Genomic DNA, 19,097 nt, shown 5'->3' on the forward strand with positions numbered 1-19,097 from the left:
AGGTTCATTTTCAGTGACTTCAAATGAAAATTGATGGAAAAAATGAAAACGTTAGTTTGGACATCTGTAAAGCCAGATATTTTAGAGATCAGAAGAAAATAGTATTCAGTAAAGTCAATTAATATAAAATACAACCTTTAAAAGAATAATAACAAAATTCAGATCGAATATACAAATGCAGCACTATAGTTTCTACGGAAATAGTAATTTTTCTTTCTAAAATCACTCTCATTTTTATCAAAGATAGACAAATTAAAACTAAGTGAAGTTTGCAAAAAGTCTAGTTCCAATAGAGTTGGGCACAATTATTTACATATGGTTGTTACAGCAAGAATAGCAGTTGATCACATAGGCTCTTTAAATCTGATTCGCTTGAACTTTATAAAGAATCTCACATTGAACTTAAAGGCCTCTCCAGGCCAGTGCCAAGCCAAGTATTTTGTCATCAGACTTTGCCTGTAATACTTACAGATTTGGGTGAATTCTCTCTTCCGAGGTTCCCCAAAATAGCTTTGAGGTTCCTTGTGCTTGCCAGATAAGTGACATTCTTTTACTTATCCTGGTAAGTGCTGCTTGGAACATAAGGTACCAAAGGCCAATATTTCCACGTGGCCTTTATTCCATAAAGTCCAATCTTCATTCCTCAAAAGCTGTATGGTTATATCGCAAATATGATATTCCAGTCACAGCCTTGGTAATATAACCAGTGTTTCCAATTGTGTCCCTTGTTATAAGGAGAACAGATTCTTATTGAACTTATGCAAATAACTATATTGCCATGAAAAACAATACTCACTTACATAAGAGTTTCCAAATTCGAGGGATCAGATAGAAAGAGAAAGAGAAATATTTCAATTTTACTTTACAAAAATATCATTTACCAAATTGTTATAAGTCATAGCTAGCTCAGGAGAAAAGAGAAAAAGTTTTCCTTAAATCTAAAAACAAACAAACATTAAAAATTCAGCAATACATCAAATGAAAAATCATAAAAATTATAATTATCCTTATCAGATCATTCAGTCCTGTGTAATCCATTCTTGATCCCAATCTTTCTGTTAGCAGCTTCATGAAGTTATCAGTCTTTCCATCAGATTTCTGTAATTTCTTACTAAGTTCAGTTTTATGATCAGAAAGTTTGTCAGAAACCTGTACTCCATTGTAAATGTCAGAGTACTTTCCATGATTTTTTCTGAAGTGGAAACATTTTGCAAAAGCATTAGAGCAAAGAAATAAGCCTGTAAACAACAAGACCTCAAAATGGCAATTGACAGAGAAATTTGGTTAATTTTGTGACATACAACACTTTAAAATAATAATAACCAGAATTATGACTGATAATCAGGACAGATCAGAATTTCAGTAATGTTATACAATTTTATAACACCTATGTCAATAACATTTGCCCACATAACAGCACCTAAGCAGACTTATCATCACTTGTCTGACAATGCTTTCCATGTAATTTAACATACTGAATAAGCCTAATAAATTTAGTATCTTTTCCCTTATAGGAAGAGAGCAAATTTCTTTGAGAAGTTCCAGGGCCCTTTGAAAATTATAAAGAAAAAAGTAAAAAAAAAGACTTTATTTATATGAATTTTGGGGAGCTTGTCAAAAATATAAAACGTTAAAGCATAGAGAGCATTGACAGTCCAAAAACCTTAATAGGGAGACCTCAGTCTTTTGAACACAGGAAATTATTTTAACAGTTTTTTTTTTCTGTCTTTTAGGTAGACTTACCGAAAGGTAACGAAAAATCTTTTATAACCTCTTTATCAAGTTCAAGAAAATTATCCTTTTAAGAGAAATAGGACCAAATTAAAATTTTGTACCAGCTTCCTTCTGTTATTAACATTCATTTACTTAATTAAATTCATTTCAATCTTAGCCAACTTGACCATACAAAAACTCCTTTTCCAGAATTCCTCTTCCACAAACCTATACCTTTCTTTTTTACGTTCAGAATTTGTCCCATGTCTTTCTTTTCCCTCCTAGTACTTGAAGACAAATTTATCTTTCTTAATCAATCAAATAAAATATTTCCATTCTTTGTTCCTTCTTTATACATCTTACTTTCCTTGTACACAGACATAATTTTCTTAATATTTAGTAGCTTCAATCACATATACTAATTAGAAATTTTAACTCTTAGAAACCCCAATTTGTAAGTAAAAACAAAGTAAACCATTATAAACTTTCTTTTACACTAGGATCTTGTGGCTTGGAAAATTTATAAAGACTTCATAACTTCTAGAAATATGTTACTTTATAGTACAATCTTTTAATAAGACACACGTTTACCAATAGACCCAAAACACCTTTTAGTTTTCCTGTAATGAAAAGCCAAAAGTAGACAAACGTAAGTTTACCAATCAATGTCTAATATCTTATCTTATTTGGAAATGATGATACTCAGTGAATTTTTATCAAAAAATTTAGCAAAACTCTAAAGTTTTATGTCACCAAAAAGAGTTTGGAAGCTGTAACCACCATAACACATAATTATTATTTAAAGTTCACCCAACATTCATCTTTTTCACAACTATTTAGTTGTTCCCAATAATTATTTAGATTGTCTATAAGACTTCATAAGACATTAGATAAAATTAGCCATCATTTAAATTACTATTTTTGTTAACCAGTTCTGTAATAGAAATAACATCAGTTTTTTGTACAAAAGTTCATGTAAATTTCATCACCTCTTATACCTTTAAACATAGTTATCATTAAGATTTTTATTAATAGGTCTTGGTCTTCTGATTTTGGACAAGGGAAGAATTCCCAGTCAGACATTTTAAAATATACTCAGGCAAAGTTGATGTAACCTCTTTATATAAAATTAGCTCAAACATTCCAACCTTTATAATCTTATCAACACTTACACTTTTACATGTTCTCAATTCAATTGTAACCTGAGTCAAGGTCTTAAGGCTATTTAAATTTTTCCCTTCATTTTTCTGGCTCTTTTTTAGGTACCAATTAAACAATTGTGTGAGAGCTCTCAAAACATATTTTTTTCCCCCAATTTAGAAGTTTTCCCAATTCAAAGAATCCGCTGCCTGGTCATTGACAAGTAGGATCTTCATTTGTATATTTATTCCAATAGTGACTAGATCCAATAAGACTTTTTAAGGAAAGACCCAGAGGTAAATTTCCACGCTTAGAATAAATCTTTATCATGGACGCAAGAGGCGTCCATGGTGAGGGCGCAGATGATGTAGCCCCCATGTTCCACAGAATTAAATATCAAATATATTCAGAGAAAGTAAAGACCTTCGTTGCACAGGCGGTAAGGATGGTGTAGTTAAAACCGTGTCTCCGGTCTCCCACAATAGTGTGGGATGCCTCCAGTCACAAACCCGCTAATCTGTGACACCGGGCAGGCGATACTGGAATGGGATTTTTCCAGCACTAACAAGCAGTGAAGGTTAAGACGACAAAATCCCTTATGAACTGGGCCCTTTATGACAAACTCCCCTGAGAGCTTGGCACAGCTGGACAAAGAGACAGTTCAGAACCCCAGTCCACTCGACTGGCTACCAAGGGGCACCCCAGTAAATGCACCTTCCGTATAGTGGAGACCAAGGAGAATATTCTCACTTGGCACAAATCCAAGTTGTCTCAGGACACAGAACAAGACAGAAGGAAAAACCTCACCCAGTTTTTTTCTTATGTGCACAATGACAGCTTTAGCCACGCCTTAGGTCTCTTGGAGCCAGAATAATACCTAGGGTAGGGAGGTGCCACGGGGACTGTATGCTTTACAGAGTACCTCGTCGTTGCATGGACATTTTCTTGCAGTTGGCGGGGGACCTGTGTCATCTACTCCGCCTGCGTGACTCCAACTTATCCAGTCACGGAGTCTCCTGAAAGTGGCGAGCGCTCTAATGGCTCTTAACTGCTCGACCCGTGCCCACCAAATTTGTGGCCTTTGGCTTCCAAGATTCCTTGGCAATGATCTTCACTTCATGTGCCTATTAACCCACAGCAAAGTTTGTCTAAATAGACGCCAGTCTGGTGAGACCCGCAAACTCACCAGTCTGTGGGGCCGCCCGACAGTAGGCTCATAGGGCCTATGCCTGCAAGGCCCTACCCTATGGTATTTCCTTCTTATGACACACTATACAAAAGACAAAGACAAAAGAGAAAACAGAGACTATCTCAGGGGAGAAAAAGGATCAAGATCAAAACCAAGAGTACTCTACCAAATTTACCAGAGTCACTAAAAGCACAAGAAACTAGTTTCCCAAATATTTTCTCCCGCCAATCTAAATTTAGAAAGAGAAAAAAATTCTCACCACTTCCTTCCACCGGACTCCACAGGTAGAGATTCTGGGAGGCTGACGTGGTAAGAAGTCTTACATTTTGCCAGCATTCATCAGGCGTTCCCATATCTCATCATCTGCAGTAATCCAGGGAGAAGACAGTTCTTCCAGCCAGAGAATGCAACTTGCCAGCCAGTGTAGCCCTACGTTGGGCACAAAAACTGTTGCGGGAGAGAGAGTATCTGCCTCTGCCCTTTTCTTAAGGTTCTTATGGCTGGCCAAATAATTAACAAGCCAGGTTAGCAGGAGAAAATAAAACCAAGTTTAATAACATGTATACATGGGAGAAACTCAGAAATGAGCAACTCGTCCCTCTGTCTAAGCTGCCCGCTTAAGTATTGTAGCTAAAGACGGGGAAGATGTTGGGGATGGGTAGCGGTCTGGGACCTCAGAGGGCAAGAAGACAACTCATATAGAGATAGAAATGCAAATGTTTGCCTGACAACTCTTTTCAGGGTCATGTATAGATAATGTGGTCAGGGAGAGATAGAGTTTTTGATAAAAGGGGCTTGGTGCCTTTCCTGTTGTAACCTCTATCCTACATTATCTTTACAGCCATCCTGATAATAACTCCTTCTTGAAACAGATCTTTGTTTTAAATTCTTTAGGCAGTTTGGGAAGGGAAACTCAAATATTCTTCCTGAGTTCTCTGAGTTCTTATTGTCTTCAGCTCAAAATAATCTGCATACCAGAGTGGTGCCTCCTGGGTTAGCTTGCCCTGAACACCATCACCTCCATTTATAAGGATGCACCCATTATATAGATTCTGTACAAAATTGCAAAGATCACTTTTTCCTTTTCAAAATTTATTTGTTTTAACTTTTAATAGTGAGAGCCTTAGTGTTGGTTAAACTGCTGCACAATTACTGGACATGCTGAGAGTCTTTTTGAAAAGTGTAGAAGTCTAAAGATAATGAAAAGTACATTTCTCGAATGTCAACTCCCTTGATGATTTGATAGGCATCTGTCTAGTTGTACCAGGAAGAGATGGAAGATTAAACACCATCACAGCACACAAGGAAACAGGCTGCAAACTTGAGGGCTTCCCATGGACCACAGAGTACCTGGCTGACTCTTGGAGATTAAATCTGGGCTTTGTCCATGGGTGGACCCTGAGAGGAATATTTTGCTTTAATGACCAGAGACTAGACAACGTTTTATGTTGATAATAATACTTACCATGTAAATTTCTTTGTAAATCTCTGAATAAAATTAAAAAATATAACCCGCATAGAAATCAACTCTTACTGACAAGCCCCACAGCCTTCTCTATAGAGCTCAACAGAAAATATCTCCACTGATTGTGAATTGCTCTTCTCTGAAAGCCAGCCAGCACTTCACTGATAGCCCTGGATAAGGAAGGCCAGATACAGTTCTTTGAAGATGTTTAGCTGAATTCAGAACCAAAAATCCTACCTCTAGTTGGCTCCTCTGTGAGAATGGATGGCCGGCCTTGTTTCACAGCCTGAGCAATTGAGGTTTCAGATGAGATAAATTGCTCTGTTCCCCAGGGATGGAAAAGCTGGACTGTGACATCAATTCAATGCTGAGATTTTGCAGGTAAAGATAGGGTCATAGAGTGGAATAAAGATTTCAGCAAATTGGAGTTTTGTTCTCAACAGTGGAAATAATTTAAGAAGCAGATAGTCTCTCACTCCAACTTCTCTTCCCTGTTCTCTATCTGTCATATCACTGTAAAAATTCTCTCTATGAAAATTTCAATCTTTTTTCTTTGTAGTGTGTTTATTATCATCTTTACGAATTCTTTGACTTCACCACCTTCCTGGCACCACAACATTAGCCATTGAGATATTATTACAGATTCAGTTTTGCAATTTCATCCTCTTATCTCTATTTCCTGTGCCATTTCGTAGTTTTAGTTCTTATTGTATCTTATGCTTGAAAACATTTGAAGCTTACAGTGTGTAACAGTTCCTTAATTTCTCAAATTTTTATCTAAGTGTCCTCAGCTATCATTTTTTTTAGAAAAGAAGTGAAATACATAACAGAACAATACAATGTAATAAATTGACCACTTATAAAATTAAGTTCAATCTGAAATCCCTCCTCACTTAACAGAGACCACCTTTTATAATTCACAATGCTTTAGTGTGGGTAGGGTCAGTTTATCAATGATTTTTGGATGTTTTAAACCACATGAGATGAATACAATATAAGGTACAATTGTTAATCTTGCAGAAGTTGTAGAATATCCTGATGGTTAGGGAAGTTGATGGTGGAGAACCTGAATCATATGAAAAGTAGTTGATTAATTAGTACCTGAGTTTGTTAATTTGGTAAGGATGATGATGAGACATACATGTTGAAATGATAAATTTGCATATCAGAGTATTGTCAGAGGCCACTGGGAAAACTCATAATATTTTCAAATTCTACAAAAAATGATCATTTTTCATAAAAGATGTGATACATGACGGCATCATATAGTTCTGTCAGAAAATTTGCAATGAAGAAAATTAACACTTCAGTCATTTTAATTCTAACAATTTGTTCATGCTTACTAGTAGGTTAAAAAACTTTTTAGAAATAAAGTGATAAGTGATGTACTTGCTTAATTTTTAATTTTTCTAGTAAGAAAACTTTTTCATATTTTTAAAAAATATTTATTTGTAGTTATTTTATGCTGAATTTATTCCTGGGCCAAAGACATTTTTTTAATTAACTGGCACCAATTCTTTTCGAACTCTTTCAAAAAGTTGAATAGGAGAGAATACCTCTAAAGTCATCCTATGGGATTAGCACTACCCTGATATCAAAGCCAAAGACACTAAGAGAAAAGAAAACTATAGGTCAAAATCTTAGATGAATATTGATATAAAAATCCTCCATAAACTAGTAATAAACTAAATTCATCAGCATATTAAAAGGATTATACAGCATTTTTATGTGGGATTTATTCCTGGAATACAAGAATGTTTCAATATATGAAAATGAATCAATGTAATAAACCACATTAACAGAATGAAGGAAAAAAAACACATGATCATCTCAACGGATGCAGACAAGGCGTTTGACAAAACTAAACATGCTTTCATGCTAAAAACACTAAAAAACCCCTCAGAGTAAAAAGAAGCTACTTCAACATAATAAAAGCCATATATAGAAATCCACAGAGAACAACATATTCAAGGGTGAAGGAAGGAAAGCTTTTTCTCTAAGATCAGGAACAAGGCAAGAAGGCCCATTTTCACCACTTCTATTCAACATGGTATTAGAAGTTCTAGCCAAGGCAAGAAGGCAAGAAAAAGAAAGAAATAACATCCAAATTGGAAAGGAAGAGGTAATATTATATTTGCTTACAAACAGTATCTTATATGTTGAAAGCCCTAAAAATTCCACCAAAAATTTGTTAGAAATAGAAAATTCTGCAGAGTAGTGGGACACAAAATCAGCATGCAAAAACTAGTTGTTCTTCTATACATTAATAATAAGTAATCTAAAAAAGAAATTTAAAAACTTTACATTTTTATTTACAATAGCATCAAAAAGAGTAAAATACTTAAGAATCAACATACTCAAAGAGGTAAAAATTCCAGTGATGGTGTGGCAAAGTTAGAAAAATCTATCCTAAAATTCATATGGACTCTCAAGGGACACTGAATAGCCAAAACAATCTAGAAAAAGAAGAACAAAGTTAGAGAACTCACACTTCCTGATTTCAAAACTTACTATAAAGTAATCAAAAGAGTGTGGTATTGGCATAAATACTCACACTATACTAATGAAATAGCACAGAGACCCCAGAAATAAAACTTTGCATATATGGTCCAATGATTTTTGACAAAGGTACAAAGACCATTCATTGGAGAAAAGATCAGTTTTTCAACAAATGTTGTTGGGAAAACTGGATATCCACATGCAAAAGAATGAGGTTGGATCCTTACTTTACACCATATACAAAAATTAACTCAAAATGAATCAAAGATATAAATGTTAGAGTTGAAGCTATAAAATCCTTAGAAGAAAACACATGGTAAAAGTTGTGTGTCATTGGGTCCAAATGCCATTGTAACAATGATTTCTTTAATATGACACCAAAGACATAAGTAACAAAAAATAACAAATTGGACTTCATCAAATGAAAAGTTTTCTGTATCACAAGATACTATCAACAGAGTAAAAAGGCAAACCATGGAATGGTTGAAAATATTTGCAAATCACAAATAAGATAAGGGATTAATATCTAGAATAAATAAAGAACTTCTACAACTCAACAATAAAAAACCTCAATTTAAAAATGCACAAAATACTTGAATAGACATTTCTCCAAAGAAGATATAAAATGAACAGGAAACACAAGAAAAGATGCTCAACATCACTAAGGATCAGGAAAATGTGAAATAAAAGCACAATGAGCTACCTTTTCACACCCATTAGGATAGTTACTATCACAAAATCAGAACATAACAAGTGTTGGCAAGGATGTTGAGAAATTGGAACCCTTGTGCTCTGATGGTGAGAATATAAAACTGTGGAAAACAGTATGGCAGTTCCTTCAAAAATTAAAAATAGAATTACTATATGATCTAGAAATTCCACTTATGGGTTCTGAAATAATAAAAAATATATTTATCAGCCTCTGCATCCAGTTCTTGACATAGAGCTCCTAAAACCTTTGTAATTTCCCCAGTGATAAGAACACAAGGAGAATCTTTTTTTCTATTGAGGCAACTCTGGGTGGGGTCCTGGATGCCTCCTGAATGGGGGCTGGTCACCAGAAAGACCAAGCCCTGATTAGAAGCTGGAATTTTTAGCCCTAACCCTTATCCTCCAGAGAAAGGAGAGGGGCTGGAGACTGAGTTAATAATTGATCATGCCTATGTGAGAGAACCTCCATAAAAATCCCAAGAGAAGGCGGTTCAGAGAGCTTCCAGGTTGGCAATGACAAGGACTGCTCGGAGAGTGGTCCACCTGGAGATGGCATGAAAGCTCTGTGTACTATCTCCATACCTTTCCCTATGCACCGCTTCCAACAGGCTGTTCTTGAATTATATCCTTTTATAATAAACTGGTGATCTAGTAAATGTTTCTCTGAGTTTTGTGAGCCACTTTAGCAAATTAATCAAACCCAAGGAGAAGGTTATGGGAACCTTTGGTTTTTAGGCAGTAAGTCAGAAGTATAGGTAACAGCCTGGGCTTGTAACTGGCCTCTTCAGTTGAGGTGAGGTTGGGTGGGTGTGCAGACTTACAGGACGGAGCCATCAACCTGTGGAATCTGATGTATTTCTGGGTTGTCAACATCAAATTGAGTTGAATTATATGGCAACCAGCTGGCATTCCAAGAATTGTTTGTTGGATGTGTGGGGAACCCTCCTACATGTGAAAAAGTGAATCTGAGAACACCATTTATTGGTATACATCCAAAAGAACTTAACGCAGAGGTATAAAGACATATATGTACACCCATGTTCTTAACAGCATTATTCAAAATAGCCAGAAGCTGGAATCAAGCCAGGTGTCCATCACAGAACGAACTGACAAAAAAATGTGGTGTCTACACATAGTGGAATACTCTTCACCCTTAAAAAGGAAGGAATTATGACACATGCTATGACATGGATGAATCTTGAGGAATTTATCCTAAGTGAAATAAAGCCAGTCACAAAAGGAAAAATACTGTATGAGTCCACTCATATAAGGTACTTAGAGTAGTCAAATTTATAGCAATACAAAGGAGAATGGTGGTTCTGAGGGGCAAGAGGGAGAGATAACAGGGAGTTGTTGCTTAATGGGCACAGAGTTTCAGTGCAAGGTGAAAATAGTTCTGTGGATGGTTGGAGGTTATGGTTACACAATTATGTGAATGTATCGAATGTCACTGAACTATACACTGAAAAATGGTTAAAATTTTATGTTATGCATATTTTATGACCATTAAAAAATTATTTTCAACAAATGAACAAACACTAGCTACATGTAATAGCATGGATGAATATCACAACCATAATGCTGCATAAAAGAAATTATATTCAAAAGGCTATATATTTTATAATTCCATTTATATAAAATCCAAGAAAGAAATAAAACCGAGGTCTGGCTTCTACTAATGGTGGAGTAGCCTGTTGAACTAACACTCTTACAGATAACAATGGTAAAATCTGCACAAAATATTATATATATTTATACAGACTCGTGGTTATATGTAATACACATATAATAAATGTGTATTTGTGTGTATGTATAAATCACTTCCAAAAGCAAGCAGAACTGAGAGGAAATCTTCTTAAATGATGGGAATTGCACCAGGAGATATTTGCAAGCTTGAGTCTTTGGCTCAAAGCATTCCAAAATCTGTACATGGCCTAGACAGGGGAAAACTACAGTCTTACTTGTAATGTTAGAGGATGTATTTTGGGGCTGGCAGAGTAGCTGGAAAGTTAGGGAGAAATTCTGGAAGGAGGGAGACACAAAGAGGAAAATCGCAAAATATATATGTAAGTCTCTCCCCACACACTCCAAATTGGCAGATCTTTGAACAACACACTTGCAGGGTAGGCCCCAGAAGGCCTAGTGTAAAACAGCAGTTGGAAGATCAAAGAAGTAAACTAGGATTTCAGCTATCCCCACTGTAAATGAGATAGGATTGGAATTTCAGTCTAGCCAAGTTGATTCCTTGTAGAAAAATAACAAAACTCTTCCAAGGAATACAATAGAACTGAGCCTCCATACTTATATATCATGATTTCTAGTACACAATTTAAAAGAAGCATGAGATTTGAAGAAATAGGAAAATGTAATCCATATGTGACCAAAAGCAGGCAGTAGAAACTCTCCCCAATGTGTTGTAATTAGCACTCAAGAATACAAAAGCAGTTATTATAAAGATGATCATAGTGGTAAAGAAAAATATTCCCATAATGAATGAACAGATGTGGGAAATCAGCAGAGAAGTGGAAATTACACAAAAGAACCAAATAGGAATATGAAATAAAAATACTTTGAGTTTACCAGTAGATTAGAAATAGTAGAAAAACATGAAGATACAGCAATAGAAACTATCCAGTCTGAAGAAAAGAATGTAAAAATTTTGAAGAAAATGAAGCGAGCCTTATGACCTGTGAGATGATTGAGTCCCAAGCAGAGAGGAGAGAGACAGAAAATGAAATGAGGCAGAAAGGCAAATCAATAAGTAATAGCATAAAACTTCCAAAATTTGGTGGAAAATCTAAAATTTTAGATGCCAGAAAGTCAGCAAACCCACAAAATAAAATATAAAAGAAAAGCATACTAGGGTACATGATAGTCAAGCTACTAAAATCCAAAGATAAAAAGAAAATCTTGAAAGCAGTCAGGGAAATACACACATACAGTGGAAGACATCACATACAGGGAGAAATAATGTGGATGATATACTATCAAAAACAAAAGAGACAACTCAATAACAAAATGGCATCATTCAAGTGCAGAAAGAAAACCCAAAAGTCAACACAAAATTCTATCTTTAGCAGAACTCACTTTCAAAAAGGAAGTAGAAGCCACAATAAGATACTGCACGCCTATTAGATGGCTGAAATAAAAAATAAAATTGCAAATACCACGTGCTGGTGAGGACTAGGAGCAATTAGAACTGGGAATGCAACATGATAGTTGCATTCAGAAAACAGTTGAGCAAGTTCTTATAAAGCTAAACATACACTTATTATATGACTCAGATATCCCACTCTTAGGTATTTACTGAAGAAAAAAGAAAACTAATGTTTAAACAAAAATCTTTGTGGGAATCTTTATAGCCATTTTATTCATAATTGCCAAAAGCTGAAATTAAGCTAAATGTCCTTCATCAGGTGAATGGAGAAAGAAACTGTGTTGCATTGGTACATTATAATACTACTTGGCAATAAAAAGGATAAACTCTTTTTTTTTTTGTGAGGAAGATAAGCCCTGAGTTAACATCCATTGTCAATCCTCCTCCTTTTTCCCCCCAAAGCCCCAGTAGATAATTGTATGTCATATTTGCACACCCTTCTAGTTGATGTATGTGGAACACGACCTCAGCATGGCCTGAGAAGCGATGTGTCAGTGCACACCATGGATCTGAACCTGGGTCACCAGTAGGGGAGCACACACACTCAACTGCTAAACCACGGGCCGGCCCCAGGATAAACTCTTGATTCACATAACAACGTGGATGAATCTTGGCTGCATTTCCCTAAGTGAAGGAAACCATATTCAAAAGGCTGTATAGAATATGATTCCATTTATATGACTTTCTAGAAAAGGCAAAATTACAGGGATGGAAAATGATCAGTGGTTGCCAAGGGATGGAGTAGGGGAAGGGGTTGAATACAAAGGGATAACATGAGAGAACTTTGTGGGTGAAAAACACAGCTCTCTATGGTACTGTGGACATGGATGCATGACCATAAAGTCAAAACCCATAGAACTGTACACAGCAAAGAGTGAATTTTGCTCTGCAAATTTTAAAAATCAATCAGGATGCTGGGGAACCCAGATGGAATGCGGTGACAAATGAATCTCACTGTATTACAATCACGTGACATAACCATACAGAAGGAGTGGGGATGAAAGATCCTGACCTAAGTTACTTTGGAAGACAGTGTTTTGACGGGATACTGTAAAACTAAAGTACTGGACACAAACACTGTACTCTAGGTGGTAAATTTGTTTTTCATAAGGGTATGGATTAGCAATTCTGAAACTAGTTGACACAGTAAACATATTGTAGCTAACTGGAGTTAAGTTTCTCACTGTTGGTGAAAGAAGTTACAAATAAACAAAAGAATAATGCTAGAATAAACCCTGTGGTGTTGGCTTGGAGTTGGAAGTATCAGTATGAATCCATGTCTCTTTTAATAAATCTATCAAAAAAGATAGATAGATTGATAGATGGATAGACAGATGTGTATGCTTGTGTTAATATTCATACATACATTTCCAAGCTCTGCTGAGAGGGACTAGAAACAGTGACATTCTAATACTAATGAGCACATCTAGCTCCCAGATCTTGTTTTCTAAATATCATTCTCCAATAAAAGGAACCAGGTTTTCTTGGAGAAATGGCTAATTCTAGTGCTGGAGATAGAAAATACAAAATGAGCCTGGATCATCTTATAGTGCCAGAAAGTAGGAAAGTGATTTAAAAAACACACACACACACAGAAAATGATGGGACGTGTCAAAATGAATCAGTCTAAAAGACTTCCTAATGACTCATGCTGGAAAACTGTGAGCAACAAAATAAATAATGGTAGCATTGGATTATTACCCAGAGAATAAAATAAATATCCACGAGGCTATACTGATATAAAAAAGATTAAATAAGAAAGAAAGGGAATGAAGAAAGATAAAAGGGGGAAAAATGAGAGAAAGAGAGAAAGAAAGGAAGAAGGAAGGGAGAACGAGGGTGGAGAATCTTGCTCACAGAATTCCAAATAATAAATGCACTAGATAGCATGAAATTGAAAATCGCCACCAGAACGCTACAGTAATAATTACTGTTGGAAAGATTGACTGATGAATGCAAAAACTGTGGAGGAAACTTAAAGAAGAAACAGTACAATTGCAGAGTCTCAAAGCATTTCCTTCCAAACACTTAACTTATTTCTCTTATCTCTTTAAAATACCTATGACTATTTAAAGCAAAAATTATAACACTGTATTGTGGGATTTATAACATGGTTAGATGTAAAATTTATGACAACAATAGCACAAAGGACAGACAGAGGTAGATGGAACTATTCTGTAGCAAGTCTTCCATATTTTACATTGATTAAACTGGTGAACTATTGAGTCTAGGTAGGCTGTGATATATTAAAGATGCATATTGTAATCTGGATCAACCAGTAAAAATGCAAAGGTGTGTCACTTAAATGCTAATAAAGGAATTAAACAGCATACCAAAAACCGTTTGTACAAGACAGTTCACAGGAGATGACCTGCACGTCCCCAGGAGGAAGATGAGCCCACTGCGGTGCATCCACAGAGCAGAACGCCTCAGCCGTGCCAAGGAGCAAACGCTGACACACACATGCTGAGAGAGACTCATCAACCTCGTGCTCAGGGAGGCAAGCTGGACAGAAAAAACACACATGGGATGATTTCAGCCACGATGAACCTATGCTGAAAACCCAGAACAGGGGTTGCATTGGGGAAAGGAAAATATTGCCTGGGAAGGAACAGGAAGGAGTTTTCTGGGGGTGATGGAAATTATCCTATTCTTAAAGGGATGAAAGTTATATGAGCATGTTTATCTGCCAAAACTGTACGGTTGAGATTTGTGCCTTTCAGTGTGCATAAACCTTACTCACCACACACGCACAAAGGCTTAAAAGAAGAATAAAGTGAGGTGGGAATGGGATAGAGTGCAGATGAAACAAAAATGGCAGATGATTAGTAGTTGTTGAAGCTGGGTGATGGGCCTACTATGCTATTTTGCTTATTTTGTATATTGTTTAAATTGTTCTGTAATAAAACACTTGTATAAGGAGACAAACTCGATATACAGTGTTCGCTGGTAAGATATCAGTTACCTTTGGGGAAGAAATAGGGAGAAAGGGATTGTCGGGGCCTGAGTAAAGCTGGTGCCAGTTCTAGGTCACAGAAGTGTGTTCACTTTGTAATAATTCTTTGAGATTTACGTGGATGACTTCTCCATATATTTCTGTACGCATGTTATTCATCAATAAACATTTTAAATCCTGCATATTTGCAAAAAGATACTAACTTAATATCTCAGAATAACAGCAGTGTTTTGTTTTAAAGTGGAACACATTCACTCATGACACCATTAGATGGATTTTAATACTTCCAATTGTCTATTAATGCCCTCATCCTTGCATGGCTCCTGGGTCTTTCCATTTTTGCCTCAGTTTTGCAAGTGGCATTGATTTGAGTTTTTATGATGTCATCTTTATCCAGCAAGGTCCACCCCCACCACGATGCTCACCAAGGCCTCGACACCTAGCACAGTGCCGTGTTCCCAGCATGCACTCAAGACCTGTGGGACTGGGTTGAATGAGGAACAAAATGAGGAGTACATGATGTTCGTAACTTATGTCTAGGTGCCATATTGTGACTTAGGAAATTGGTAGAGTTTTTCGATAGATTTGCTATGCCTTCTAATTTTTCCTATTTAAAACAATGGGAAATAAGGTCTCAGAGTTCTTTCTCAGAGAAAGTCTGACATTTCAGGCAGAGATTACTGACAATTATTAATGGCATATGACTTTCTCACCTCATCTTAGTGTTAAGTTTTTAATTCCTTACCTTGGAAATGACCTAATTTTGCTTCTTCCAAATCTTGTAGTAATACTGATGCTCCAGAAAGTCAGGCTATGGATATTCTGCTGTTGTGAGTCCTCCCTGCAAAGAAGTGGAGCTGTGCATCCACCAGTCTGAGAAGCATGTGGTGCTGTAGTATTTGGAATCAATCAGAAAAGCTAAATGGAAAAGCGACTTCAGAGAATTATCACCATAACCCTCCACAGCAACAAATTATTTTGTGATTCTGAGGGTATATCTAAACAGGGATATTAAAACTAGTTCCCAGGGAGCCAGCCCTATTGTAGAGCAGAAATTGTATATTACCTTCCTGCACAAACTTGCCTAACACTGTGGGAAGGACCAAAGGGAAGTTTTGGTGTTGTTGCCTATGTTAATGAGGCCAAGATGTCCACACAGGGATAAGGAAGTCCAGTGAACCAGCCTGTGTGCAGCGTGGGAGAAGGGGCATGTGTGTGGTCTCCTGAAGTGGCTTAGGGGTCACTTACCAGTGCACCTGAGTTTCCTGACTGTATAATGCAGGAATTGGGGCTGTCCAATGTGATATTTTCTCCTTTTTATGACATGGCTCAGGACAGTCCTTCTAAGACTCCTGACCAAGGTATGGGCCGTTCTAGCAGATTGGGTCCAAAGGGAGGATCTCTGCAGCAACCCTGACGACGGGTCCAGAGGGAGGATCATGGCAGCCTGAAGGGATGAGGGGATGGTAGGACAGGTGGCCTTGAAAAGGCGAATTCCAGGATCCCAGGCACCTGGTATTTCCATTTTAGATATTGAATTTACATTTCAAATACTGGCCAGGGAGCTTCCACCAGGGCTGCAAGCAACCTCAGCAATAGCCATGCTGGTGAACCCCACTCCTACCTGAGTAACAGCCTCAAGGGATGCAGCCCAACCACACTGCGCATATTCCGGGAGGTGGGCAGGGCATGGAGAATGGGCGTGGTATAGAAAAGAGGGTTGGATGGAGAATCAGAGGCGTGGGGCCCAGGGTCCGAGAGACAAGGCACGATTCGGGGCCACGAGCTGTGTATGCTGGGAGCTTTTCTCTTAACCACTCCCAGCTGGCAGCCCGTAAAGCTGCAGGACTAGAACTCCCAGGATGCTCTGGGCACGGGGCTGTGCCTAGCCCTGGGGGGAGGAACAGGGCAATGTGAGCTTGGCCGAGGGCCAAACCCCCATTGAATCAGGACTCTGGCCCTGCACCCGCTCCAACTGGACTGAGTCCCGGAGGGATGTGACGGGATGAGAGGGACCAGGGAGTTAGGAGGGTGTGGCAGCTGCATGGGCAGCCGCGGGCCTGCATCGTGCAACTGCTTCTGTCCAAAATTGAAGCTGGACTCGCGCCTCTTCCCCACTACCTCCCTCTGTTGCTTGATTCCTCCTCCCACCTGCATGCCTGTGGGTCTTTCTATAGCCTCCTACCTAGTCCAAGGTCAGGTGCTTCTTTAAAGTGCTTATGGGAACTGGTTTGACATCCCAGAAACTTTCCAGTTTGCCTGCTGACCTCTGCCTTCTCCAGCCAAAGTGCCATCATTTCATCAGCTTTTGGGAGACATTCGCCCTTGTGGCCCCTCTTGCAAGCACAATTTAAGAGTTTGCTGGGTGGTAACATTAGCTGTTGTTTGCCTTTTTCACAGATGTGGAAGTTGAGGCATCCTTGGGGTTAATCATTGGTTTCCCCAGGATCTGCTAAGGGCAGAGGGGAACAACACAATTCCCAGGCAAGTATCTAGTAGGCCGTTTTCACCAACCCATTCCAGTGCAGAGGCCTCCAAAACAGCATCCTTAAGATGAGAATAGCTTAAGTATTTGATCACCTAATCTCAGCTCGGGCCTGAGTGGCCAGTCTCTCAGGGACATGAGTGATGACTCTGATCCTTCAGGAAGAGACTGGTGGTCCAGCTTTGGGAGAGGCATGTTCATGGTAGAGAGCACCTGGGCAGCATTTGAAACCCGTCAGCTTTAACATCTCTGCTTTGGATTCCAGCAAGGTTACAGGATAAACATGCCCAGGGATAGTCAAATGTACCGTATTGTATAAAAATTGATTAAAGTAGTGAAAGGAACAGAGCATAAAATATCCTGATTATTTGCAAAAGATAAAATGCAAGCAAGACCTTCTTGTTAATTTTTTTCTCCTCATTCTCTTGTCTGTACTGTACGCTTGAATGCAGAAACAAAAAATTTGAATTGCCACGTTATCTTTTCCTGAGATTGGTAAATTAACTTAAAAGTCTTATTGAAACCTGTGGAGGAATGGTTAGCAGCTTTCATGATTCATGTCCTCCCTAAAAACCTGGGTGTTGATCTACATGAAAAAAAGTTCTTGTTTATATTACACACCCCAATAGGTTACATTTCTCATTCCTGAATATGAGATATTATCAAAACAACTGAAAAAGCTGGTCTTGGAAACTGGACCCTGTCACTATGAATTAATGACCTCTTTTTATATTTTTGTAAAGAATGGTAGAATTCTGCAGTGTTCTGAATGTGGAAGACGGAGAGCACACAGAACCCAGACAATGTCTCCTTCCAACCCTTGTGGATGAGTGTCATCAGAACCCCTGAAGAGGTCACAGGCCAGAGTAGGATGGAACACTGGGGCTGGGGGAGTGGCGCTGCACGAACACACGGACTATCACCCGGGTCTATTGGAACACGAGAGAAGAACTCGAGGATGTGGTCTAACGAGAATTCCCTGTCTTCTCCCACATTCAGAGACACTGTAGAGATTCTCGTCCGTTCTTTACAAAAATGTTAAAGAATTCAAGTCATTAATTCATAAAGAGGCAAATTCTTCACATAGTGACAGGGTCCAGTTTCCATGACCAGCTTTTTCAGTTGTTTTGATAATATCTCACATTCAGGAATCGGAAATGTAACTTATTGGGGTGTGTAATATAAACAAGGACTTTTTTTCATGTAGATCAACATCCAGGTTTTTAGGGAGGACATGAATCATGAAAGCTGCTAAACATTCCTCCACAGGTTTCAATAAGACTTTTAAGTTAATTTACCAAGCTCAGGAAAAGATAACTTGGCAATTCAAATTTTTTGTTTCTGCATTCAAGCGTACAGTACAGACAAGAGAATGAGGAGAAAAAAATTAACAAGAAGGTCTTGCTTGCATTTCATCTTTTGCAAATAATCAGTATATTTTATGCTCTGTTCATTTCACTACTCTAATCAATTTTTAAAGAATACGGTACATTTGACTATCCCTGGGCATGTTTATCCTGGAAACTTGCCAGAATCCAAAGCAGAGATGTTAAAGCTGACGGGTTTCAAATGCTGCCCAGGTGCTCTCTACCATGAACATGCCTCTCCCAAAGCTGGACCACCAGTCTCTTCCTGAAGGATCAGAGTCATCACTCATGTCCCTGAGAGACTGGCCACTCAGGCCCGAGCTGAGATTAGGTGATCAAATACTTAAGCTATTCTCATCTTAAGGATGCTGTTTTGGAGGCCTCTGCACTGGAATGGGTTGGTGAAAACGGCCTA

At 37.9% G+C, this 19,097-nt stretch overlaps 1 protein-coding gene across 3 annotated transcripts in view; it reads right to left on the reverse strand.

Annotated features, from left to right (window-relative positions):
• LOC147911468 (uncharacterized) overlaps positions 1-19,097 on the reverse strand; it is a 102,579-nt gene that overhangs the window by 63,438 nt on the left and 20,044 nt on the right. The window lies entirely within an intron of this gene.

This window comes from Ceratotherium simum, unplaced genomic scaffold (genome assembly GCF_057802395.1).
Source record: "Ceratotherium simum simum isolate JZ-2026a unplaced genomic scaffold, ASM5780239v1 HiC_scaffold_43, whole genome shotgun sequence".
Taxonomy (NCBI): Eukaryota; Metazoa; Chordata; class Mammalia; order Perissodactyla; family Rhinocerotidae; genus Ceratotherium; species Ceratotherium simum.